Source organism: Alligator sinensis, unplaced genomic scaffold, assembly GCF_000455745.1.
Source record: "Alligator sinensis unplaced genomic scaffold, ASM45574v1 scaffold125_1, whole genome shotgun sequence".
NCBI lineage: Eukaryota > Metazoa > Chordata > Crocodylia > Alligatoridae > Alligator > Alligator sinensis.
Window position 1 is genome coordinate 483283 of NW_005841893.1, and position 25917 is coordinate 509199.

General features: G+C 47.2%; 1 protein-coding gene across 5 annotated transcripts in view; it reads right to left on the reverse strand.

Moving 5' to 3' along the window:
• The window catches only part of LOC102374542 (mitogen-activated protein kinase 10), a 258167-nt gene extending 255761 nt beyond the window's left edge, over positions 1-2406 (reverse strand). For 4 of the 5 annotated variants that reach the window (XM_025197293.1, XM_025197290.1, XM_025197289.1 and 1 more), the window contains exon 1: positions 2270-2406. The gene's annotated coding sequence lies outside the window, so the exon portion shown is untranslated. The remainder of the gene's footprint in view (positions 1-2269) is intronic. The other variant, XM_025197291.1, reaches the window with a different exon arrangement.
• Between the last annotated feature and the right edge of the window lie 23511 nt (positions 2407-25917).

The window sequence follows — 25917 nt, forward strand, 5'->3', positions numbered from 1 at the left end:
GAGGACCACTTCCCTAGGAAGTTGGTTCCAGATCCTAGCCACCCTAACAGTGAAATAGTGCCTTCTAATCAGTAACCTGAACCTATTCTCCAGCAGCTTCTGGCTATTGTTCCTCATCACCCTAGGTCCTGCTGGGGGGAATAGGGCCCTTCCTATTTGCTGCTGAGCTCCCCTAACGAGTTTACAGGCAGCCACCAAATCCCCCCTCAGCCTCCGCTGACTGAGCCTGAACAGGTTCAGGTCCCTCAGCCTCTCCTCATAGGGCCTGCCCTTTTGCCCTCCAACCAAGTGGGTGGCTCTCTGAACCCTCTCAAGGCAGACCACATCCTTCTTAAAGTGCAGTGCCCAGAACTGGATACAGTACTCCAATTGTGGTCTGACCAATGTCACATAGAGGGGGAGTATCACCTCTCTGGACTGGCTTGAGATGCATCTTTGGATGCACGACAAGGTGCAGTTGGCTTTGCTGGGTGCGGTCTGGCATTGGCAGCTCATGCTCATTTTGGAGTCAGTAATGACTCCAAGATCCCTTTCCACCTCTGTGCTCACAAGAGGAAAGCTCCCAAGCTTGTATGTATGCTGTGGATTCCTTCTCCCCAGGTGCAGCACCCTGCATTTATCTGAATTGAACCCCATCCTATTACCATCCGCCCACTTCTGTAGTCTGTCTAAATCTAATTGCAGCCTCTCTCTCCCTTTGAGCGTCCCTGCTTCTCACCACATCTTGGTGTCATCGGCAAACTTGGACAACGTGTTTTCCACCCCCTTGTCCAAGTCGCTGATGAAGATGTTAAACAGTGTGGGCCCCAGGACCGAGCCCTGGGGGACCCCACTATGCACATCCCACCAGGTCGAGTATGACCCATCCACCACCACTCTCCAATTTCATTTTACGTGTAGATGCATACCATGTGTGCATATAGACTATGTATGCTTAATCACCTGCACACTAACTGGTAGGTGTATGGCTATGTACATACCCCACTTATGGATTCATATGTGCATCACAAAAAAAGAAGCCAGCCAGAAACCCATGAGTAACAGGTGAAGTAAGTAGGTCCTCTAAAGTTTTAGTCCTAGTAACTGAGTAGTTAGAACATTTGCCCAGTAAGTGAGAGAGAGGTGAGTCCTCCTTACCCAGATAGAGCTAAGCCTGTGTTGCTAATTTCCCAGCATAATACACTAACTACTGTGCCACAGTAGTTAGACAGATTCAAGTCACAGGTTAGACATGATTCAAGCCACTCTCAATTGCTCTTTTTGAACTGGCCCTCTGGGCAGACAAAAGATCGGAATATGGGGCTAGGAGTACATGGCTTCATGAGATGGCTCCTAAGCTGGCAAGGAGTAAGCCTGGGAAAGGACTGGATAATGCCAAACCTGTGGTGTGGTAGAGCACAGTATTGGGAAATGAAAAAGATGCAAGTTCAAATACCCTCTGGGTGACTGGAAACCTATAACATGTGTTGCTTGCTTCCTGGGCAAGCGTCCTAAGCAGTCAGACATTTGGAATAAAATAAGGTATGGTCTTCCTTCCATGCTTTTTCCTAGACTTATGCACATGCATGTGCCTGGCCAGCGTGTAGCTGACTAGGCATGCTCCATTTGCACATGGCAGAGACAAGACTAAAACAGGCTTGGTATGTGGCCAGAAAACTGTCACCTAAGTGCAAAAAAGGATAGAAAATTCTGCCGTTACTGTTCACTTAGTTCTTGTAGCATAAGCTGATTGTTTTGCATGGAGTTGGTACTATCTGCTTTTGTCTGCCTACCACACTCCAGCAGAATGACTAGGTGACGCAGCATGTTAGAATCATAGAAAATCTCCTACATAAATTAAAATTGAAAATCTTGAGACTATTTACCTTTGACAGAAGAAAAATAGCTGTGATGACACTTATAACAATGGATGGCCTTGAGAAGGTAAACTAGCAACCTCTCTTTTCCTTGCCTCATATCCCAAGAAAAAAAAGAGGAGACAAAACTGGTAAAAGAAATATATTTTCACAGAACATGTAATTAGGCAGAGACATGAGCAGAGGAAACTATTGAGACAAAGAGCTTAAGATGACTCAAAAGAGATTAGACATTTTCAAGGATGGCAAAAACATGCAGAGTTAAAATAGTTAATGATAATGAGACTCTTAGACACGATATTAAACTTCATTCTTTGGGGCTCAAACAAGTGTCTCACTGTTAGAGATCAAGGAAAGACTTCACATGGAGTTAGATTTCTTACAAGTGCCTACAGCAGGGTTCATACACCTACCTCTGAAGGATCTGGGACTGGCCACTCAAGAAAGCAGGCTACTGGAGTAAACTTATCCAAATTTGATCCAATATAGCAATTCCTACTCCTGTATATCTGCACTGCTTCAACAGAAGCATATTGTCGCAGGGCACCTCAGTGCCTGCTCCTAGGGAGTAGAAACTGCCAGGGAGAGAGCGAGCCCTGGCAGAACATAATGAGCACAGCTGCAGGTTGCCGGGGCAACTAAGGAGAGCCAGCTGCCTGTAGGAGGCAGGGCCTGGCCCTTATAAAGCCCAGGGCTGAGGCCAGGCTGGTGGTTCCCTGCCAGCAGCTGGAGTGAGCAATGCAGGAACTGCTCTAGCTGAGAGAAGGATGGCAGCTCTGAGAGGCTTGAGCACCATGGTTTAGCCAGGAGGCTTGAGTTTATGTTTGGCTTTGATATTAGACCGGTGATTTGGGCGAGGCTGTAAGGGTTGGAGGAGGCCTCATAGGGACCCCAGAAGGGTGGGGCCCCAGCGCCTGTGTGAGGGCACAGTACTTTAAGGGGGAACCCCAGTGGTATGGGAACGCTGGTGCCGGTGAAGGTGCAGCACCAGGAAGGCGCAGCTGGTGGTGAGGAGTGCAACCAGTGGGTTGCAGGCGGGGAACGTAGACCCCGGGTTGTGTGCGGGGTATGTAGACCCCAGCCCCAGAGAGGGGCAGCTGTGAGAAGCCCCAGCGAGGGCATGACGAGCCCCAGAGGGGGGGCAATATTACTAGGAAGCCCAGTGCGGGTATGGTGAGCCTCTGTAGAAGGGCTAGTGCTGTGACAAACCCCGAAGCAGGGTAGAGTGTTGCGGTTGCCCCCGGCAAGAGGGGGTAGTGGCACGGTGGGCCCTGGGAGAAGGGGGCAGCAACGCGGTGGGCCCGAGAATCAGGGGGCATTACCGAGATGTCCCCAGAGTGGGCACAGTGAGCCCCAGAGAGGGGGCAATACTATTGAGAAGCCCAGCGCGGGCATGTAAGGTCCCAGAGAAGGGGGACTATTGAGAAGCCCGAGACGGGCGTAGCGAGCCCGGTCATAGGCTAGTACGGCAATAGAACTCAGGCAGAGGCAAGGTGCTGCAGTCGTCCCTGAGGAGAGGGGATAGCAGTGCGGTGAGCCTGGATCAGAGAGGGTAGCTGTGCGGTTGGCCTAAAGGACCGGAGACCCGCTAGAGGGTCCCTGAGCTGGGACAACACTTTTAGAGAAGGCCCAGAGTGGGCTCGACGAGAGTTCCAGTGAGGGCCTGTGTATTAGAGAGAGCCCAGGAGTGGGCTAGACTACAGGGGAGGCCCAGGAGTGGGCTAGATTACAGAGGAGGCCCGGGAGAACGGGTGTGTATCATGACAGACCAACGTCCAGCACATCAGCGAGGCTTGGGGTGTGGTATTAGGGGTTGGTAGGAGCCACGTGTAGCCCATAAGGCTAGGGTGCCTGGGGAGCACCCATCATACCGGGAGACCCCCAGGGGGTTCAGGAATACACGGGGACCGAGGTCCCAGCTAACCGTGCCCAGGGAGTTGTAGGCAGCCTCCTGAACTTACTGAACATCAAAGACGTGGCGGGCGAGAATTTGAGGGTGCCCTTGGGCTGACTTGGCACGGTGAGAGGGACCTCAGGGAGATCACGGCCCTCCTGGCGGACCCCGCTGTGACACATATGTTTACATTATTGTTATTATTTATATTATATAGACTCTTACAATTCCCTGCCCCAGTAGAGCTAAGTATGGGGAAAGTATATGAAAAAGCAGTCCATACCTTGTAGATCTTACATTTTGATAATGGAACAGGCAAGTGAAACAAATAAACCAGGAGAAGGTCAATGAGGAAGGACAAGGGAACCAAAATCACCATCCCAAATCCTGTAGGCTATCTTCACCAGTCTGGGCCCATGGCTCAGTTTTGAATAGCTACAAAACACACATCAACTGCCCAGAGGTCCCAAGGATCCATTATGGCAGCCAAGAATTACTGGGGTGCAGGAGCAACCTGGATTATGAGTGGAACTTCTTGTAACATCTCTGCTTGCCACTCAAATTTTCCAAAGTATGGCATATCCAACAAGGAACCAAGAAAAAACAAAAGATTTAGGACTGCTTTGAGCTGCCAGAGTAGTGCAAAGTAAGAACCAAGCAAAGATCAAGACAGCAAACAAAAGAGAAACATTTATTGCCCTATTGTATTTGCAATGTTTCTTGCACTTAGCATAAGTACCATAGACCACTGACAGATGTTCACTTTAAGACATGATAGGATCTTACATCTGATCCCATCACTGCACATAACACTCATCTGGGCAGCATGTACTGTTTTATAGCTTCCGGTTTACAGGGACCCCAGCATCTGACTGAATAAATCCCCTTTGGCAGCCACCTGGCTGGCACATGGATTTTTTACTCATCCCCAGGCATGGAGACTCTGGGATCTGGCTGCAGCAACCTGATCTCCTAGTCCCCCTGTGTCTGGAATTACAAAACCATGTGTTAGCAACACATGGGGCTTTGACAGGTTCCAGTGCATGGGTCACCAAAAGATGTTCAATTTAAAGTGCAATACAAATGAGCCACAAAGTTATTCCAGACTGCATGTATTATCACAGACTGCTGTATTATCACACCTCAGATTGACTTCCACATGTGTCCAGGTTACTATAAGGCATGATTAACCTGTTAATCTCATCTTAAATTTGTATGTGCCAGAGGCTATAGCATGGCAAATACAGGCAACCCTCGCCATTTATGGGGGATATAGTCTGGAGATCCCATGAATGGTGAAATCCGCAAATACGGCACTGCATTCATTAACATCATCTGCGTTCATGAACACAGTGTCCCCGGCAGCTAGCAGCGGGGTGGGGGGGCACAGCTGCACTGGCAATGGCAGGAGCCTGGCAGCAGCAAGTGTGGAGCTCCCGAGTAGCTCCTGGAAGTGTATTTAAGATGTGGGTTTGGCATTCGCAAATATTTGAAACCGCGAATGCTGAACCCATGAATAGTGAGGGTTTCCTGTACTGCTCTTTAATAGCCTTATTCTTCCCACACCCCCAGCCCACCAATGGTAGTAACAGAGCTACAACCCTGTTCATCTCCTCCTTATTCCTTTTGTTGGAAATGCTGTTGATTTTCACACCCTTGGAATTAATGCTACTAGCAAAGAGCATCTGGGTTTTAAATCAACATACTTGATTCTCTGTTGCTTTAGTAGGAAAGAATTCACTGACCTGACTGGGATGAGAGATTCGAATTTTCTATCAGACACATTCTTTGGAAGAGCAGAGTTCTTCGATTAAATCAATTAAATCAGAGGCTTCAAATGCAATCTTTCATGAGTAATTCATTTACAACTAAAATATCAAAATGTAGGGGAATAGAAGAAATGATTTATGCAGGGAACCTGAGTGTCTGGAATGGCAAAATAAATATTCCAGTGGATCATGCATTTTGTTATTTACTGAAGTGCAGGTGGCCAGAAGCTGTATATCAAGGTTGAAAACAGCATTAAAAAGGCACATTGTTCTTTCTATTTCTATAATCCCAGCTGAGATTGTCAATGCTGCATTTCCTCTTTAGCTTGATACCTTCTTTGCAAAAGTCTGAGTGAGCAATGTGTGAGGCTATGGTCCCCTTTGCTCAAAGATAATTAAAGAGAAGCCAATTGGGCCGTTTGACATTTTCCCCTTCCTACAGCACTCTAAAATGGCAATACATCCTAATTTACATATCTTCCCTACCTGTGCTAAGTGTCTACCTTTTATGAGATGGCTCCTTGGGGAGCTAGCAGATTGGACTGAAGCCACTAGCTGTAGATATTCAGCATCTTCCAGAACCAAAACCTAAAGCAGTATCAAAGCACAGACACTATGCAGGTATCTTGAGTTAAAAAATCAAAATGGCTTCCTCTTTATTCCCAGTTCCAGGTATCTGAATCTCCTAGAAAGACTGACAAGAAATACAGATGAGCTAAGGTATATACATAGGTACATAGGTAAAACAACCAATGGGATCATATCCTAATTTGAATTTGTGAACAACATGTCTCACTCCCACTTTCAATCAAACAACTGCTGGAAGGGGTTTTCAGCTCCACATACAGAAAGGGAGCAAGCGATCAAGGGCTCTCTCTAAAGAAGCAGTAGCGGGGTATAGCCAGTAGCATGGGAAGGGGGACAAAGGGAAAACAGACTATGGAGAAACTTCAGCTCTCAGGGCACGTCCAGATGAGCACACATGTGACTCTTGCACCATCTCAAAGCCCTTAGAGACACTGCAAGAGGCATGTGTGGAAGCAAAAAAATATTCCCGTTGCTGCAAATTTGCAGCACTGGGGCAAATTTAGATCCCTGGATATCCAGAGTTGAAAAAACACCCCAGGCAAAAAAAGCAGGGCAGGCAAACAGAGGCTCGGGTCCTCTACAGAGATGCTCTGGTAGCCAGCCAGAGCATCTCTATGGTTGGCCCTCAACCCAGTGCTAAAGCACGCTGTCTGCCCATGCAGGGCAGGCAGCATGCCAGCCACAGGGAGCTAGACCCAGGCTCCATGCCAGTAAGTAAGGGGGGGAAGGGACCAGGGGGGAGAACCTCCCTGGCCCCATCTCCCGCCTGCTCCCTGAGCCCCTCGCATTGCTTCCCCATCTGGCCCCATCCCCTGCTGACTCCCTGAGCCCCCCATCACTGCCCAGCCCCAGCATCCTGGCAAATAAAAAAAACAAAAAACCCTGCACTCACTGGCAGTATCAGCAGCCATTGGGGTCACTGGGGCCTCCTGGCAGAGCTCCCCACATAGCACAGGGCAGCAGGGACTAACCTTGGACACCTAGCACCCTCACTGCCACTGCCCCGTTGCGCGGTACGGTCAGAGTCAGCAGGGTGCCACACGGCTCTGTGCACTGTCAGGCAGCTGGAGCCACTTGGGCTGAGTGGTGCTAGGCCCTGGGTGACAGCTGCAGCAGCCCCAGAAGACTGATAGTGCACGGAGCTGTGCAGCACCCTGCTGACCCAGATCACAACCATCGGGGGGGTATTGAGGTGCAAGTGGTGGATGGGGCCAGGTGAGGCAGCCATCGGGCAGTCTGGGAGTTAAAGCAGGGGGTGGGGCAGCCATCAGGGGCCTGGGGGTGCAAGAAGGGGACGGAGCTGGGTGGGGCAGCCATCTGGGGGGGGATCAGGAGCCAGCAGGGGATGGGGCCAGGAGGGGTAGCAATCCGGAGGGCTGGGGGGAGCAAGTGGGGGTGGGGCATGAGGGCCCTTGGGAGGGGTGGTGGCCCCTGTTGAGGAGCTGTAGCCCTGTTGGGGGGCAATCCATGAGCTGTGCAGAGGGGCTGCACCCTGCAGGAGGCAGGGGACCCACCCCTTCTGAGCAGCCCCTCCCCACAGTCCCCCCCTGATCCACTCACACCTATCCACACACCTCATGGCCCCCAGCATTACTCCACAGGCACCCACATCCCCTTACCTTTCTTCCTATCCCCCTTCTGAAAACCCCACATCCCCCCAGCACACCCAGCGTGCCCAGTTGCCAGACAGGAGGAGACCTGCTGGCAGGAGCTGTGGCTGCAGGGGCAACTGTACACACATCCTGGTTAGTGAAGGGGTCAGGGGGAGCTGTAAGTGCTCTATGGTAAGAAAACCAAAGGCAAACAGTAAAACATATAGGTATTAAGAAATCATTTTATTATGATGATAGAGACACTGGTAGGCTTCCAAATTGCTTTAACACTGTGGATATATCAATTAAACAGTGCTCAAATGATCAATGTTTCTTTCTCTCTCTCTCTCTCTATATATATATATATAGAGAGAGAGAGAGAGGTGTCTTGTTTTAATTATAGAGAAATGTGGATTACGGGGTATTTTACAGAGTGACTGGGATTTTTTTTTTTTTATCAGGGATGTTTCAGTTTTCAAATAGGCATTGGTAACGCATAGATTGGCTAAACAGTGCTCAAATGATCAATGTTTCTTTCTCTCTCTCTCTCTCTATATATATATATATAGAGAGAGAGAGAGAGGTGTCTTGTTTTAATTATAGAGAAATGTGGATTACGGGGTATTTTACAGAGTGACTGGGATTTTTTTTTTTTTATCAGGGATGTTTCAGTTTTCAAATAGGCATTGGTAACGCATAGATTGGCAGTGCACCCGCTGTGAAAAGCTCCACCAATGCTGCTGACAGCGCCTGTGGGTGGTTGTTGTTCACCACCTCCCCGCCATTGCTGCTGACACCACCAGCAGCACATGCAGGTAGTCCTCAATTGCCACTGGCCACCACTGCCAGGAGCATCTGTGGGTAATCACCAACCACTGGTCGGTGCTTGCCATCCCCTCCATCACCACTGACACTGCTGTAGCTGCCTGTGGGAGCTCCCCGCTCAGCCCATCCCCACTGCCAACAACACCGCCGCTGCCTGCGGGAGCTCCCTGCTTGCCACCACCATGCCTGGTGCTACCAACACCACCTCCAGGCAATCAATGTGCCCCCCAGTCTCTGGAGGCATGTGGTGTTCATGCAAATAGGGAACACCAGAATTCCTGCTAGGGAGGCAAGTGGCAGGACCCAGGCAGAGAAACCTGCTTAGAACTTGCACCTTGGAGGTGGCTGACCTCCTGGCCAGTTGAGGCCAGAAGGACATGCTTTGACAGTTCAAAGCAGATCACCACACTGGGAACATCTTCTGGGTGGTACCTGCCCAGATGGCTGAGCAGGGGCACACATGGCAGCATTACCACACAAAGGCCAAGCCTTCAGCCACAGCCCACTAGCAGCTGGCCCAGAGGGGCAGATGTCTCTACTGGCTGTGAAGTCCCCATCTGGTGCACAGCGGTCCACAGCCAGGCAGCACCCCCCACTGCCAGGCTGCTGCAGTGGGTAAAAGGTACAGGAAAGTCTAAGGAGTGCTTCAGCAGTCCAGCTGGCACAAGGGGTAGTGTCCCCAGGTACCAATTGGCCGGGCCCCAGAAGCTCCTGAGAACGAGGATCCCTGAGCTCCTTGACAGGGAAGCTTTTTACACTGCTGGGGCCAACACAGGTGCTAGCCCCAGGCTCTAGCTCCCCCTGGCTGCAAATCTGGGAGGAGGCAGACAGAGTTATTTTGCCCCATGTGGCACAACTTGCCCCACACCAAACTGCATGTCTGGGCATGTGCACTGAGGTAAAAAGCCTGGCTCAAATTTGTATCACTTCTATTTGAGCTACTGCAAACGCACATGCATAGATGTGCCCTCAAAGTTTAGGTGGCTACATTTGAAAAAGCTTCCAGACAGAGACAAGAAGTCTTCTTTCTAGAAAACACAATCCCCACCTTCCCCCAAAACAGCTTCCTGTAGAACGTGTACCATTTAAGGAATTATGCAAGGAAAATATGATAAAGTACAGATGCATATTTAGTTATGCAAGCTGGCACATTTGATCATTAGCATGACATCTCTGTATTTCTGGATCAGTAGCTGTAAATTATGGATGCAGCAAGGACTGCACACCTTGTAATATCTGGAAGGTTTATAGTGAGTGGAGTTCTCAACATTTTTCAACACTATCTGCAAAATAAACGTTCCAGGGGGAAAAGAAAAAGAAAAAAAACCAAAACAGTTCCACTCCTTACATAGGAATAGCCTACTTAAATGGGAAATGAGAATGAGGAGATAATTTAGATGTATAGAATAGGCCTGTGCAAATAAGCAGCTATTCAATTTGGCTTTGGATCTGGCTGCTTCAGATGCCAGCAATCCAATCCGGAGCTTCAGATCAATTTCCCGCTTCGATTCAGCCGAAGTGGCTCCGAAACTTCAGAGTCGCTTTGGAAATCTGGCCATAGGGTATAATGGGGAATCAGTGAAATCTCTATAACTTTGTTGTTTTTTGTCTGATTTGGATGAAACATGCAGGGGTGGTAGCCTCTGCTGAGAGCATGAAGCCTGACAAGTTTCAAGAAGATAGGTGTAGCAGTTTGGGGGGGGGGGGGAAATGCACCCCAAATGCTTGAAAGCAAAATTCATGTCACGTGTATGTGTTACACCACAGGGGGGTGAAAACTGCTAGGGTGGTCACCACTGCTGAGGCCAAGAAGTCTACCATGTTTCAAGGAGATAAGTGCAGGGGTTTGGGGGGGAACTTCACCTCAAGCTGTGGACAAGCAAAATTTGTGACGTGGGTGACACTGTGTGCATTAAGGCGCAGCAGGGTGAAAGCTGCAGGCCTGCTAGCCCCTGCTGTAGCCACAAAGCTTGCCAGCTTTCAAAGAGATAGGCGCAGGGTTTCTGGGTTCTGGACCCCTGAACCTCTAGCTGCTGACAGGCAAAACTCATGACATGGGTGCTTGTGCAACTGTGTCTGTCTTGGGGCATGGGGACTACTGCAGACCTGGCTGCTAAGCTACTGTGTTACCAGTTACCAATCAATCATGATTCACTCCAGGACCAGCTCAATACATAGAAGCTAGTTAATTAACCAGTTAACGAGCAAGGATTAACACTTACAAAACCACAGACTAAGGAGAGGAAATAATCAATAAAGACAATCAACTGTCCCAAGACAGAGACAGTCAGTTGTAAAAGCACCCATGGTATGAGTTTTGTCTGTCAGCAGCTAGGGGTGCAGGGCCCCAGACCCCCTGCACCTATTTCCTTGACAGCTGGCAGGCTTCGTGGCTGTAGCAGGGGTTAGCAGGCCTGCAGCTTTCACCCCGCTGCGCCTTAACACACACAGGGTCATCTATGTCACGAGTTTTGCCTGTTAGCAGCCAGAGGTGCAGGGCCCCAGAAGCCAGACTCCCCCTGCACCTACAACCTTGAAACTTGGCAGACTTTCTGGCCTCAGCAGGGGTTACCATCTGTGAAGTTTTCACCCCACTGTGGTGTAACACATACATGTGACATAAGTTTTGCTTTCAAAAATTTGGGGTGCAGTTTCCCTGAACCCCCACACCTATCTCCTTGAAACTAAGAAGACTTTGTGGCCTCTGAAGGGGCTATCATCTCTGCAGTTTTCACCCCACTGTGCCTTAACATACACAGAGTCATCTATGTCATGAGTTTTGCCTGTCAGTAACTTGAGGTGCATTTTCCCCCAAACCCCTGCACCCATCTCCTTGAAACTTGGCAAGCTTTGTGACCTTACCAGGGGCTATCATCCCTGCAGCTTTCACCCCTCCATGATGTAACACATACACGTGACATGAGTTTTGCTTTCAGGAATTTGGGATGCTGTTCCCCACAAACCAACGTACCCATCTTCTTGGAACTTGACAAACTTCATGCTCTGAGAAGGGGCTAGCACCCCTGCATGTTTCATCCAAATCACACAGAAAACAACAAAGTTATAGATATTTCATTGATTCCCCATTATACCCTATGGCCGGGTCTCCAAAGCAGCTCCGAAGCATTTCTGAAGTGGTTCCGAAGCTCCGAACCACTTCAGAAAGCCTAAAGAAGCCAGAGCTTCGATCCAGACATGCTGCTTCGGTGTCCAAATCTTCTCCGGATCTGAAGCATGGTCCAAAGCCTCACACAGCCCTAATATACAACAAAAGCATATTGTTAATGAAAACAAAGGAGGAAAGTATCTCAATACAGTTTGACCTGTGGAGTTCTGAGGGCCTTCCCTTCTCACTGGCTGACAAAGACCTCATATAGTTATGCTTTAGGCAGGAAAAAACACAGATATCTAATTGGTTATTTCAGAAATACAAAATATAAACATTAGCTTGAGTATATCCTGTAACGTTTTCAACAGTTTATTTAAATCAGAGGGGAAAAGGGTGGGAAATGATTTTTTTTTTTCTATGGAGTATGACCCTGCAAAGTATGAGTTGTACTTTCACTAAAGTTAAATATAATGCTACAGTACTGGAAAAGATGAGACCAGACTAGTTAAAGGGAATTCATTAGGTAATAGCGGTTAGGTATTATCTCTTGCCATTCCCGTGCTTGAGGCAGGGATGAAGGAGTAGACAAAGGTGCACTGGAAGCTTGAGTGACATGGCAGTGCACTCCAGCCATGACAATGATAGGATCTACTTTTGCACAACCCATTCTTGGGTGACTCTAATGTACTGTCAAGACATATGATTTAATTTAATAAAAGGGGGCATTTCTATCCACTTTTAAGGCCAGCGCAGTCTGAATAGCCAGCTGTAAACTAGTCAGGCCTAGTGTTTTATTGAAAGTCTTCACATAGCATAGCCATGATACTCTCCTGTAACGTTGCTCTTCACCTGGAAAAGGCAGATCATGCTGAATAAAAATACCCCACACCTGTTCATAGCTCTTCACAGTTTGGTTCTTTGAACTCACAGGCCACATCTACACAAGTGTGGATATTTGGTACCTGGGAGACAATTAGCAGCTGGACACCTTGTGCTGCTGCTAGTTGTCCCCTGGGAACACCTGCGCCACATGCCCTCTGGCACACAGCAGTTTACCCCGGGTAAGGTAGGGGCTGGCCCCAGCAGCCTTACCTGGGGTCTTGAGGGCCTCCTGAGACTGAAGCATGGCAATCCTGTTGCTTAGAGCCTGGCCAGCAGGCAGAACATGGCTTTGGCCAGCCAGGCTCCGGTTTTGAGCAGCGCTCACTGTCCCTGCATGAGCCTCTCTGCTTTTTTTTTGCATGGGTTTTTGGACCCCTATCTAGGGGTCAAAAAACTCCCCACACTGCTCCCTTGCAGTGTGGGGAACAGCTGAGTATGTAGTACATGGTGCTGTGGACATGTCATGGCTGTCTAGATGCAGCCATAGAGGTCACTCACAGGTCAATATTTCCCTGATGGTAGTTTAAGAAATACAATTCTTTTCCCTTCCCCACACCCCACAATTAAGATAATATAACTTTGATAAATTAAGATATTGGTAAATGTTTTTAAAATGTCCCTCAAATAAGACTTCCTGTTTGAGTACAAACTAAAATACACGGGTACATGTTTAAGCTTTCTGCCATAGTTCTCAAAGCCATGGTGGCAGGAAATGATAAATTCCTGGCAATTTATTTTGGAAAACAATAGGCATATGACAACTCTGACAGTCAGACTCCTTGTCTGCTAATCTGATTAAAACAAGTGTGTGCGCTCATATCCACAAAGAGGGACAAAACCAAGAGAGGCAGGAATCAAGTTAGAATCATTTACTTGACCCTAATTCTGGAGGATTTCAATTGATTCTGAACTAATAAAAAAAATCACTTATTATTTTGTAAAAAAGCAAATTACACTAACATTTCAAAAGATAAGACTTTTTTTAAGTTCCATTTGAGAAAAACAGGATGCAGTAAGTTTTCTTCCAACACCATAAATAACATGACTCTTCCTGGGTCAGCTTTTCTTTTAGTGCAGGACAGAGTGTCTGAATATTAAGCAAGAAGTCATCACTCAAATGCGCAAATGGTCCATACCTCATATGACTTAGAGCAGGGTAAGTGCAGCTCTAATTTGTATATCCCTGGAGGACCAAATCAGTAGATTTATACCCTTCCCATGACTGTCTCATCCAATATAGCTTCTGCACTGAAGTACAGGGTGGCTAGAAGCGGGGAACAGCCATGCACCAATGAGGAGAACCTATACTAGAGGAGTTCCCTACTAGTGAGTTGTAGTGGGAAACCAAGTAAGCTAGTGTGCAATGAATTTCATTTGGTTCCAGGACTTTTTATATATTTTTAAAAACCTAATATTGGAAGTCTGAAACACCTGTAAGAGGAGGTACTAGAGAACCAATATATTTACATCAGGTGTTTTATTAAAGGTAAAAAATGTCTGACAATAACAAACAGAAAACACTGTTGAGTCCTAAACAATTAATTTTTAGGACTCCCCATCCCATAATTTGTTTCCTAGTATTCTGCCTCTCAGAATTCATGATATGCCCAAGCTTCTCTCCCTAATGCTCTTTTCCTCTAACAGCAATTTTGCCTCTGGCAATTCACTTCATTTTGAATATCCTCCTTGTCCCAGAGATGCCAGGGTTGCAGAAGAACCCCAGGCCAAAATAGAAGCAAGCCCCAACTTACGGTCTGCAGGGGCCGGAAGGAGTGGGGAAGCGTGCGTGGAGAAACCGCCCAGGCAGTTCATCAGCCGCGCTCATATCCAGATGGGGCCGGGTGACGTCAGCTGGAGATGCCACCCGGTGGAAACAAAAGGCTACCCCAAGGGAGCAGGAGGAAGGCCAGTGAGCAGAGGCTCCATGGGGAAGCCCGCGGCCTGAAACGCGCAGCTGCAGCGTCAGGGGCAGAGCCAGCGGAGGCACCAACAGAGCAGCCGGCAGCAGAGCCAGCAGAGAAGTCGGCAGCGGAGTTGGCAGAGAGGCTGGCAGAGGGGCCGGCAGAGAAGCCGACAGGAAAGCCAACTGGAAAGCCGGCAGAGGAACCAGCAGGGAACCGGACTGGGAAGCCGGCCGAGGAGCCAGCAGGGAAGCCAACTGGGAGAGCACCACCTCCCTTGGGAGCCCATTCCAGACTTTAGCCACTCTAACTGTGAAGAAGTTCTTCCTAATGTCCAGTCTAAATCTGCTCTCTGCTAGCTTGTGGCCATTATTTCTTGTAACCCCCAGGGGCGCCTTGGTGAGTAAAGCCTCACCAATTCCCTTCTGTGCCCCCATGATGAACTTATAGGCAGCCACAAGGTCGCCTCTCAACCTTCTCTTGTGGAGGTTGAAGAGGTCCAGGTGCCTTAGTCTCTCCTCATAGGGCTTGGCCTGAAAGCCCTTAACCATATGAGTGGCCCTTCTGTGGATCCTCTCCAGGTTATCCACATCCCTCTTGAAGTGCGGCGCCCAACCTTGCACACAGTATTCTAACTGGGGTCTGACCAGTGCCCGATAGAGGAGAAGTATCACCTCCTTGGTTCTGTTCGTCATGCATCTGCTGATGCACGATAAACCCAGGATCCATTGCGGTGGCCCCAAAGGAACCTGAGCGCCGGCGTCCACCCAGCCGTGGGACTACCAAGGACACTGTATGTTTTCGGTGCAAACAGAATGGTCACTTCTCACGGGAATGCCCCAGCCAGCCCCTGAACGCTGGATCCCTGCCGACAGGTTAAGGACCCCAGCAGACTGGTGGAGGGGTCCTGAATCCAGTGAGCTGATGGATTCCAGTTACGTGGTCGGCAAGGAGGATGAGACCTGGAGTCACCCCATCGTCAAGGCCTGGGTGGACGGGCACCCCGTGCAAGCTACCCTGGACTCAGGATGCGCCCAGTCTATGGTAAGGTCCGACGTGGTACTACCGCAAGGCAGGTGGAAGGCCCCCTCCCCGTGAAGGTGGCCTGCCTCCATGGGGAAACCAAGCAAATAGAGCGGCAATGGATACGCCTCCGTGTGATGGAGCACCAGGGAGAACTCCTGGTGGGGGTAGTACCCCAGTTATCTTGCGAAATGCTACTGGGTCGAGACTGGATGCCAGTGTACAAGGTCCTGGACAGGGTAAGGGACACGGAATGGGCACGCAAAAAGATCTGGAACCACAAGGGTGGCTGGGTAAAATAGAAGAAAACGGAGAGTCGGCTGACGAGGCCGAAGGCTTGGTCCTCAGATATTTCACCAGCAGCCTGCAATTTCAGGAAGCACAAGAGGAAGATCAAGAGCTCGGGACACTTTGAGAACAGGCCCGGGGTACCAGAGACATTCCTATACCACCGCCTGAGAGGCTGCCCTGCTTCGAGGTAAGGAACCATCTCCTTTACCATGTACAAGAGGACAGGCGGGAGGGTACCGAGGATGCACAACTGGTGGTGCCGGCCCGCTCGAGAGCCAACGACATACCAATGGGAGTTCCAGCAGAGAATAAGGGTGGCCCAGGACCTAGCCCGCAAGAATGTGAGGGAAGTGCAGGGCTGCCAGAAGGAGAGATACGACAGCCACGCCAAGAAGCAGGTGTTCGAACCAGGACAGATGGTGCTGGTACTTCTCCCCACTTCTACGAGTAAATTCCTGACTCAATGGCAGGGGCCATTTGAGATACTCTGGTGGGTCGGACCAGTGGACTATGATGTACATAGGCCTGGCCATCTTCAGGAAAAACAAATTTTCCATGTAAACCTTCTCCGAGAATGGCAAGAACCCGAAGGGTGGGTTGCCTTTTTGGAGGCTGATAATGAGGACCTGGGGCCCCAGGGGTTAAGAAGAGGGACTGAACCCTCTAAGGAAGGAGCCTTAGTCAGGATTGGGGAGGAGTTGTCCACTTTTCAGAGGCAGGAAACACTAGACCTGATAGAAGAGTTCCAAGAGGTATTCTGCAAAGAACCCGGCTGGGTTCGGAACACGGTCCATGCTATAAAGACCCCGCCGGGGCCAATAGTGAGGGAAAGGTGGAGGCCAATTCCCCACCACCTCCTAAAGGCCGTGCATGAAGAGGTTGACTTGATGTTGAAGCAAGGAGTAATTAGGCCTTCAAGGAGCCCCTGGAGGAGTCCTCTGGTTCCGGTGCATAAACCGGATGGGTCGCTGAGGCTTTGTATCGACTATAGATGGTTGAATGCCTTGGCGGTCTTTGGTGCATTCCTCATGCCCCAAGTAGCAGAATTAATAGAGAGAATAGGGAATGCTCAGTACATATCAACCCTAGACCTCATGAAGGGGTATTGGCAAATCCCAGTAGCCAAGGAAGATCAACAAAAGACGGCATTCAGTACCCTGTGGGGGCTCTACGATTTTGTCAAAATGCCCTTTGGGTTACATGGCGCTGCCGTGACATTCCAATGCTTGATGGACCGGATCTTAGCACCCCACCCCAAATATGCAGCTGCATACATAGATGACTCCCAGACCTAGGCACAGCATAAGAGTGCCCTTAGGGCCCTTAGGGCCATCCTTTCAGAACTGAAGCATGCTGGCCTCATGGCTAATCCCCAGAAATGTGCCCTGGCCCAAAGGAAGACAAAGTATTTAGGATTTTTGGTCGGTAGGGGCACAATTAGACCCCTGGCAGACAAGGTAGAAATCATCCAAAACTTTACGGCCCCCCAAAATTGCCGCCAGCTCTGGTCATTCTTAGGATTGACCAATTATTATCGGAGATTTGTACCCCACTTCTCAGAGTTGGCAATGCCCCTGATGGAGGTGCTTAAAGGGTGGAAAACCAGGGTGGTAAGATGGACGGAAGAGATGACACGAAGTTTTGAGAGGTTGAAACGGGCACTGTGTGAAGATGTTATAATACACACCCCTGATGTCAAGAAACCCTTTATCTTACAGACCGACACACCAGAGATGGCAGTGGGAGCCGTCCTCACCCAGGAGGAAGGGGATACCGAGAGACCCATGGCATACTCCAGCCACAAGCTGCTACAAGCGGAGAAGAGGTATGTGATGATAGAATGCGAGTGGTTGGCAATTCGGTGGGTGGTGGACCACTTTAGATACTATTTGATGGGTCGAGAATTTAAGTTGGTGACAGACCATGCCCCCCTAAGATGGCTAAGCACAGCCAAGACCGACAACGCCCAGATTGCCCGATGGGCATTGGCACTTCAGCCATATAAATTCCAGATAATACACCGACCAGGAATAATTAATATGGTGGCGGATTTTCTATCTAGGTACGAAGGTGAAGATCAGGCTGAAGACCTAGAAAATCAAGCCAAGGGGCTCACCAGCCCACCAGGTATGACCCGGGACAGGGATAACAGGGCATCTTGAGGTGGGGGTTGTGTCCCAGGGATGCCAGGGTTACAGGAGAACCCCAGGACAAAATAGAAGAAAGCCCAACTTACCATCTGCAGGGGCCGGAAGGAGTGGGGAAGCGCGCACAGAGAAACCGCCCATGCGGTTCATCAGTTGCGCTCATATCCAGCTGGGGCCGGGTGACGTTAGCTGGAGACACCACCCGGCAGAAGCAAAAGGCTACCTCAAGGGTGGAGGAGGAAGGCCAATGAGTGGAGGCACCACAAGGAAGCTCGCGGCCCGAAACGTGCAGCCGCGGTGTTGGGTGGCCAGGGACAACGGGTGCAGAGCCAGCAGAGGCACCAACAGAGAAGCCGGCAGCGGAGCCAGCAGAGAAGCCGGCAGTGGAGCCAGCAGAGCACTGACTGGGAAGCCGGCAGTGGAGCCGGCAGAGAAGGTGGCAGCGGAGCCGGAAGAGAGGCTGGGAGAGAGGCCAGCAGAGGAGCCAGCAGAGAAGCCAACTGGCAAACCGGCAGAGGAACTGGCAGGAAAGCCGACTGGGAAGCCGGACGAGGAGCCAACTGGCAAGCTGGCAGAGGAGCCGACAGACAAGCCGGCAGAGGATCCAGCAAAGAAGCCAACAAAGGGAGCAGCGGTGTGAGTGGGGAGAGCAGAGGAGAAGACGAATGCCGGGGAAGCCAGAACAACTACAGGGAAGCCCGGAGAAGAGGTAACGAAGGTGGGGCCGACGGGAGCCCCAACTGGGATAACCATGGGAAGAGTGACAGAAGACCCCAAGCGGGGACAGTTAACGGAGTCAGTGAGCCAGCAGATGGGTCCACAGCATCCCCAAGAGGAGTCAGCCAGGGCCCATACGACCTTGGTCGACCAGGACACCATCCCTGGAGAAGGGTCGAGCCTAGGGGAGAGATAAGAACCCCGACTGGGGCAAACAAGTGGATCTGGGGTGCTGAGGCACTGGGAAAATGCAGTGCCCATAGACTGAGGTCACTCTATATTTCTTTGTGGCCTCCTGTCCCACCGGGCACATCTCTCCGGCAGTCACGGTCGTGGGTATCACACGTTGCGTCACGGTGGGGTTGGAATAGGGAGCTAGGGACACGAGATAGTCAAACCTAAGACCAAGGGCCTCAGACCCTTCATGCCTGAGCCGCGGCCCAGGGACACTGGGGTTCAGGGCTGGAGAGCCACGGGAGGCCAGGGAAGAAACCAAGAGGGACCAGGGATGCCGAAGGGCCAGAAGACCCACGACCGAAGGTGGTGAGTGGCCAGGGTGTAGGGGAGGTCGGAGCCGCGTAAGCGCCCGCCGCAAGTGTGATGACCCTGGATTCTGCCTCGAAGGGGAACCCCTCCACCGAGGTTCTATTCAAAGTCATGGTAGGAGACTTAAGGGGATCACCTGACACCAGACGGGGTAGCCGTTGGGGTCCACTCGCAGGCCCAGGACAGACAAATCGATAGTCCAGGCAAAGGCAGCAAGAGAATGCCTGATAGAGCAGAGGCGGGCACACTCCTACTTTCATTGTGCCAAATATCTACATTCAAATGCTCCTTAAGATACATTTCCTTAGTCCAGCCATCCCTAGCAGTTTAACTGATTCATTCTGCTCCCACCGATATCAGGTCTTCACATGATTTATATTGCCACCATTTAGATTAAACTGCTGGGAACATAACACAATCTGTTTTATAAAGCTAAACAGAGCCCCTTAAAAAGAAAGAAGAAAAAGATATAAAACACTGGGGTCATAAATAGATGTCATATTTGATGTGCTCCTTATTCTCCCAAATTTTGATCCAGATCAAAAAAGAACAGCAGTCGTCATTTACATGTCTCCCTTTCAAGTTGCATTGCTGCTCGTCTGCCAGTAGGTAGCCAGAGAGAACATACATCCTGTTCAGCTTGTTAGGAAATGGCTGTGATTAACTTACAGATGCATATCACCGTGTTCGGGGGAGGCGAGGGGGAAATGGCACGTTTTGTCCCATATGCTCCACTGGGACTTGAAATTTTCATTGACTTGTAGTGGCATGATAGTTTGGTAGGGTTGCACAACAAATTCCTTTGTCCTGGGACAAATGTATTTGCAACCTAGGACTGTGACTCTTATTTTAAAAGGTATACACAGAGGAGAATCACCATATGCAAGGGGTCCAATATTTTAGAGTGTTTGGAGGATTTTTCTTTTCCATTTTTCCTTCTTTTCAGAGTGGCAAAGATTTTTTAGGCAGGGATGAGGGTCTTTTTCTGAAGCACTCATTGACTTAATTGCACAGCAGCATGCTTCATTCCTTTCCACCCTCCAATGCAGTCAGGAAGCACATACACACTACAGGAACTCAATAATGAAACTGTCATAGAGACCATGCAGACAATTACTCTAATTTCCTCTCAATGGGCTGCAGAAGCAGCAGAGATTAAATTTTCTGGATTCTGTTCGTAGTTTTCTTGCAGTAAAGCCACACCTATAAATCTTCCTGGATTGACGCACAGTGAGTACAAGCTAATCTAATTCTGCTTTCACTGTTCATGAGCGTCCTTTTTAATTACTCTGATCTTTTCCTCAATAGACAAAGCTGTGGACTTAAATATTCTACAATTTTTGCTATAAGAAAGCATCCTCAAGAGAGAACATCTCACATATACATAGCCAGCCAGTATATGTACAGTGAAGCTAATGGGCTCAATAAATACATGAATGCAACTAAGACATCAACAGAGCTGCTCAAAAATTAGAATTTCTATTTTGGAGGAAGTTCCAACTTTCAAAATAAAAATGTTGGTTTTACAATTAAAAGAAAACCTACATTTTTGTAATTTCCTAATTAAAATTGTTTTAATAATGATGGAAATGTTTCATTTTGTTTCATTTTCACATTGAAAAATGTTTAAATTTTTCATTGCGTCAGCAATGTTATTGTGCCAGTATCTGTTGATTTCAATGTTTTAATTTTGATGATGCTGCATTTTTCCATGGAAAACTGTTCTGTTGAACTTCTTCATTCAGGTGTAGCCAGTGACAGTGGAGATACTGCCAAATCCAAAGTCTAAAGCTCAGGAAATGTGTGCTCCTTTTATTGTAAGGAACTACACTATCATCTTTTGATGGCTTCCTTCCAAATGGAAAAATCGATGCTATTTTGAGGTCCTCATCCTATTTGATGCTGAAGGTGCTAATCCCTTGCATTGTCTCTGACCCATTGCTCTCATTGCCATGCAGGAAGCACTTAACATCTCACAAACTCAACTATTTAAATCAGCACTGCCAGGCACACGCTAGATTCTGGTACACATCTTGTAGAAAGATGAAGAAAAATTGTCATCTAAGAGATGAAAGTGAGCAACTTTATACTGGAAAGCTCCTGAGCATTCATTTACACTGGCCAATGAATGTGGCAGAAGGAACAGGCCCACAATGACTAACTTACCAAAAGGCTGTAACTTGATCCTTATCCAGTAAACACTATGACATGTTTTGTTCTTCCGAGATCAGGTATAATTTTGACACAGGTTATACAAAGCAAGTAATAGTATGCTACAGGGAGGGTCACAAGCATCATTAACATTTTAAGCACAGAACAACATTTTGTCCATATCATCAATTGAATAGTTTAACAGAGTTTATTCCAGTCCCAGGGTGAAGAAAACTATCTGAGTTAATGTATTCCCCTCAAACAGCTTATTTTAGTCTATGAATAAACTCATTATTTTTCTTGTTACTAGGGCAATGAATATCAAACACATTTTTCTGAGGAAAGACATGTGTACTAGGCAATTTTAGGAGAGCCCCCAGCCAATCAATTAGATAGAGACAGTATGTATGGTAAGTTGCAAAAAGACAAATGCTGTGCCAGAAGAAAAGCTGTTTCTGAGTCATTTCCTACTGTGCAATAATCACTTCTAAAAAAGAAAGAGCTTTAAGAAAAAACTATACAATTTGAATGAACAAATGATGAGACATGAATAATAAAACAATTCAATGAAAATTCTAGACGTGATTTCTCCTGTTTATGATGGACATCACTGCCTGTGATCTTCTCTTTCTCATACATAATAACCCTTTTCACCCCATCCCTAATGTCGTGAAATAATTTTTTTTTATAATGGGGATATAATATCAAAGAATACTTTTTCAAAATCCCTGGACTACCTCGTTCTCAATAACTTATCACCTAGGATATTTTTCACATTCTGTTAAATTTCTACAATAGTAGAAATTTACTTCTCTCTCACAATACAAGATCTAGGGCCACAAAATGAAAACTAGTAGATAGTAAGTTCAATAATAAAAGGAAGTTCTTTTTCACACAATGTATAGTTAAAGTTCATTGCCACCAGATATTGCAAAAGTTGAGTTTTAGGCAGATTCAAAAAGGGACTGGACAAATTCTTGGACAAAAGGGGCATCCGTGGATATTGAGCATGGGTGTTAGGGATACATCCTCTGAATAAAAAATCCTAGACTTTAAAGGCTGGAGGCTGCAAGTGAAGAGGAACAGTAGAAGAAACCCTGCTCATATCGAGTTCATTCTCCCTTTCAGCATCCACTCTATGTCACTGTGTGACACAGGATCCAGGGCAAGATAGACCTATGGTCTAACTCAGTAAATAGGAATTCCTATGTTCTTGTATTACCCAAGAGATTCATCCTGCAAATGAGTACAGACTTTCTACCTTGCAGTTACACCTTCAGAATGTGTTTTTTTCAAATGTTAACATTTTAACTTATATAAACAATCTAATCCTCAATGATGACTAAAAATTGAGAATGATTTTCTCAAGTGCTGAAGTGTTCTGAATAAAATGGTTGTCAATGGAAGCTGGGGGTGCCCTGCACCTCTTACAGTTTTGATCCACTGCCCAGGTGATATCCCTCACTGAGCAGGTGCTCAGGATAACAATGAGGCTCACAGATTTTAAAACTGAATCATTTCAGAGTCACGTACATGCAAAAAACCCCCGGCATCTTATTTAAGGGCACATTTAAGAGCACATTTTATCAGTTTCAATATATTATATTTGTGAAAGGTGGATGAAAAGATTTCTTCAACTCTGCAATGTTTCTCTGGACCCTGCTACACATTAAAATTGAAGCTGAATAGAAACCAGCTATACAATTGTTACACATTTGAAAACACTAGCTTTATAGCTGATTGGCTCTCTTTATCCCTGGATAGTTGCCTTTACTGTGTGATAATTACTTTGCACATGGGGCTGGTCTAAATGTATTGTGTGAATAACCAGTTAATTCTGTAATCTATGTAACATGTAGCAGGGGCCTCTTTGTGGGCTGTGACTAGACACACACATGAACACAAAAATACCTCATCCCTAAATAGGCAGACAAGATTCTTTGGGTAAATCTGATATGAATAATGAATAACGTGTAACTGTTTATGAATAATGTGTACCTGTTTATTTCCTCCCACCACCCTTCTGCCTCACCCCCAACACAGTGATAGTAGAAGCATGGCAGGCCCAGGTGAATTTTGTACCAGTGACAGGTATAAGGCCTCAAAGTCTGAAACAAGTTCTTTATAATAACAAAGAGAATATTTCCAGGTTTCCAGTGAAACATATTTCATTTGCCTACATAAGGTCTTTCTATACTAGACATTACAATAGTGGTATGTCTGTAAAACAGACATGCCAAAGAGCATTTTAGGTGATTTAAGAGATTTCAAAAATGCAAGGAAGAGATCACATAATACCTCAATGTGTGGTAAGTGTGTGCAAAAAAAGTATAGTTTTAAATAATGCTTCATATAAAAATGAGTGAAGAGTTAATCCTAGTAGTAGCAACTCATGTTCTAAAAATATTTTTCATTAAAAATAAGACTTCAGTAAAAAAAATAAAACCTATTTTCTTGTTAGTCTATTAGCTATACAACAAACCACCAATAACAGAAAAAAAATCAGATAAAATGCTAACTATTTTGCGAATTCCAACTGAGTGGTTCATTAACTTTGACCTCTAAGTTGGCAATGTGCTTTCTATAAAGCATTTTAGGAAAAAAACCCAGCTTCTTTCTATACTGTTTTCAGGAGCTAGGATGGAAGATATCCTGTAGCCTCGCTCTCTCTAAGATCTCATAAGCTGTCACTATGGTTTGAATGTAGCAGACTGCAATCAATTCCTAGAAGGTAGCTTGAGTTACCAACACTGTAAGATTACATGGGTTATCCATCACCTCCATTCACCTTGAGAGCTACATTGAAAGGCTTCATTTCCAGGATATGAAAAAAAGCAAGCACCTCCTGCTGTTTAGTTTTCTATGCCAAACTAGAAAGATGCACTGAAAGACGTCATTTCACGTTACTAGCATATTTGAACTCTGTTTACTAAACAAGAACAAATACTGAGAGAGCCTGATATGGTGGTCCCTAAACATTTTCTGATATTATTTCAAGTTATTACAGGAGCTTCATACAAGACAAAACAATTTAAATCTAATTCACGTGGCTTTACTTTGTTGGAGTCTGCCAGGTGAGGGAGTGTTGATTGATTCCTTCCCCTCCTTTTAAAAGTGATATGATGGCTTAAAACAACATGCAATGAATGTCACAATGCTGTGTCAAGCACAGCAATATGGTATTCAGGGAGAAGTTGAAAAATTGGAGGGAGACATTTTTCACGTTATTCCCATTTCCCTGTAGTCTCAAAAGGAGACCAGGGTAACAATTACATACCCTAAGCTATTTGTAATAATGTTCATAGCTAGTGTATTACCTGGGCTGCTATTGGTTTTCTATTTTGTCAGAAATATCAATTAGAGGAGGCAGGTTCTGTGGCAGTCCATAGGGATAAAGACTGGCAGTTTAAAAGGGAAAGCCCTTAACAGTCCCTAAGAAAAGTACAATGTGTTGAATAAAAATGGTGAACTGAAAATAATTTGTTGCCTGCTTAGAGCAGTTTCTTCAGGAGAAGCTCAAACCATCAAGCCTCACAACACTCCTCTGAAGCAAGTATTCTTTGCAAATAAATGGATCCAGCCAGGAGAACGCAAGTGGTGTGCCAAATGCCATAAATTCAAATCTTGGCAGTGCCTAGAGTAGAACTCATGCACCCTGACCCCCAGTTTGCCCACTGGAAACACTGGGGGAAATATCAATTATTAACAATGATCAGTTTCTACCTATTCCAATTTAAATAGAACAGCAGAAGAAAAACAATTGCAAAAATAGATTTCAGATCATATCTAGCTCTTAAATAAACATTTAATTAAAGAAGAGTTAAAGACAAGAGTATGTATCTATTAAGTTCAAGCTTCCCATATCTACCCCACCCCCGCCAAGAAATTAAATTGCATTTGCTTGATATAGCTCTTTAAAAACTAGTTTTGACACAAACAGCTGAAAAGTACAGCCACTTCCTCAGTGCCACTGTAACAGGGAAACCCTACCCCTGTTACAAGGAAGGGAGGAGTATAGCTTGAGGCAGGCTGCAGAGAGACTGAAGGCAAAGGTGCAATAGGTGTGAGCTACCTATGTAACTGAACCACCAGCTGTAAAAGGACAGGTTGCTGGTGATGACTGAATCAGCAGCACCTGGGCCATGAAAGTAGAGAGCTGGGTCACATGACTTGAAGGGGGCTGGGGCTTGAGGCATATCAGCCCAGCCTCTGGTTATGGAAGAGGCAATCTGACCCTGACTCCTGCAGGGCAAGGAGACCTCATTGGAACTGGCTGCAGTGTGGAGTCAGACCAACCCAAGAGAGGTGTCTGGAGACCAGAGGAGTTTATATTTGAGTTAAGACCAATTAGGTGGGTGGTTTTGGTTGAATTCAACTGGTGGACTGGGTTGAGTTTGTTTGGAGACCTGGATTGTGGCTGTAGGGGTGGATTAGAGGCCATAGAACTAGGGACCTATTTAATTTGTGCAAAATCCATGAAATCAACAATAACAACAACAAAATTCTGGCTCCCCAATTGGAGCCAGTGGTCCTCACTGCTGGGAGGGGAAGGCGCTGGCAGCAGGAAGGGCAGCAGACAAGATGGTGGCTGCCCCTTAATCCCTCCTCTCCCACTGAGGCCTCTCT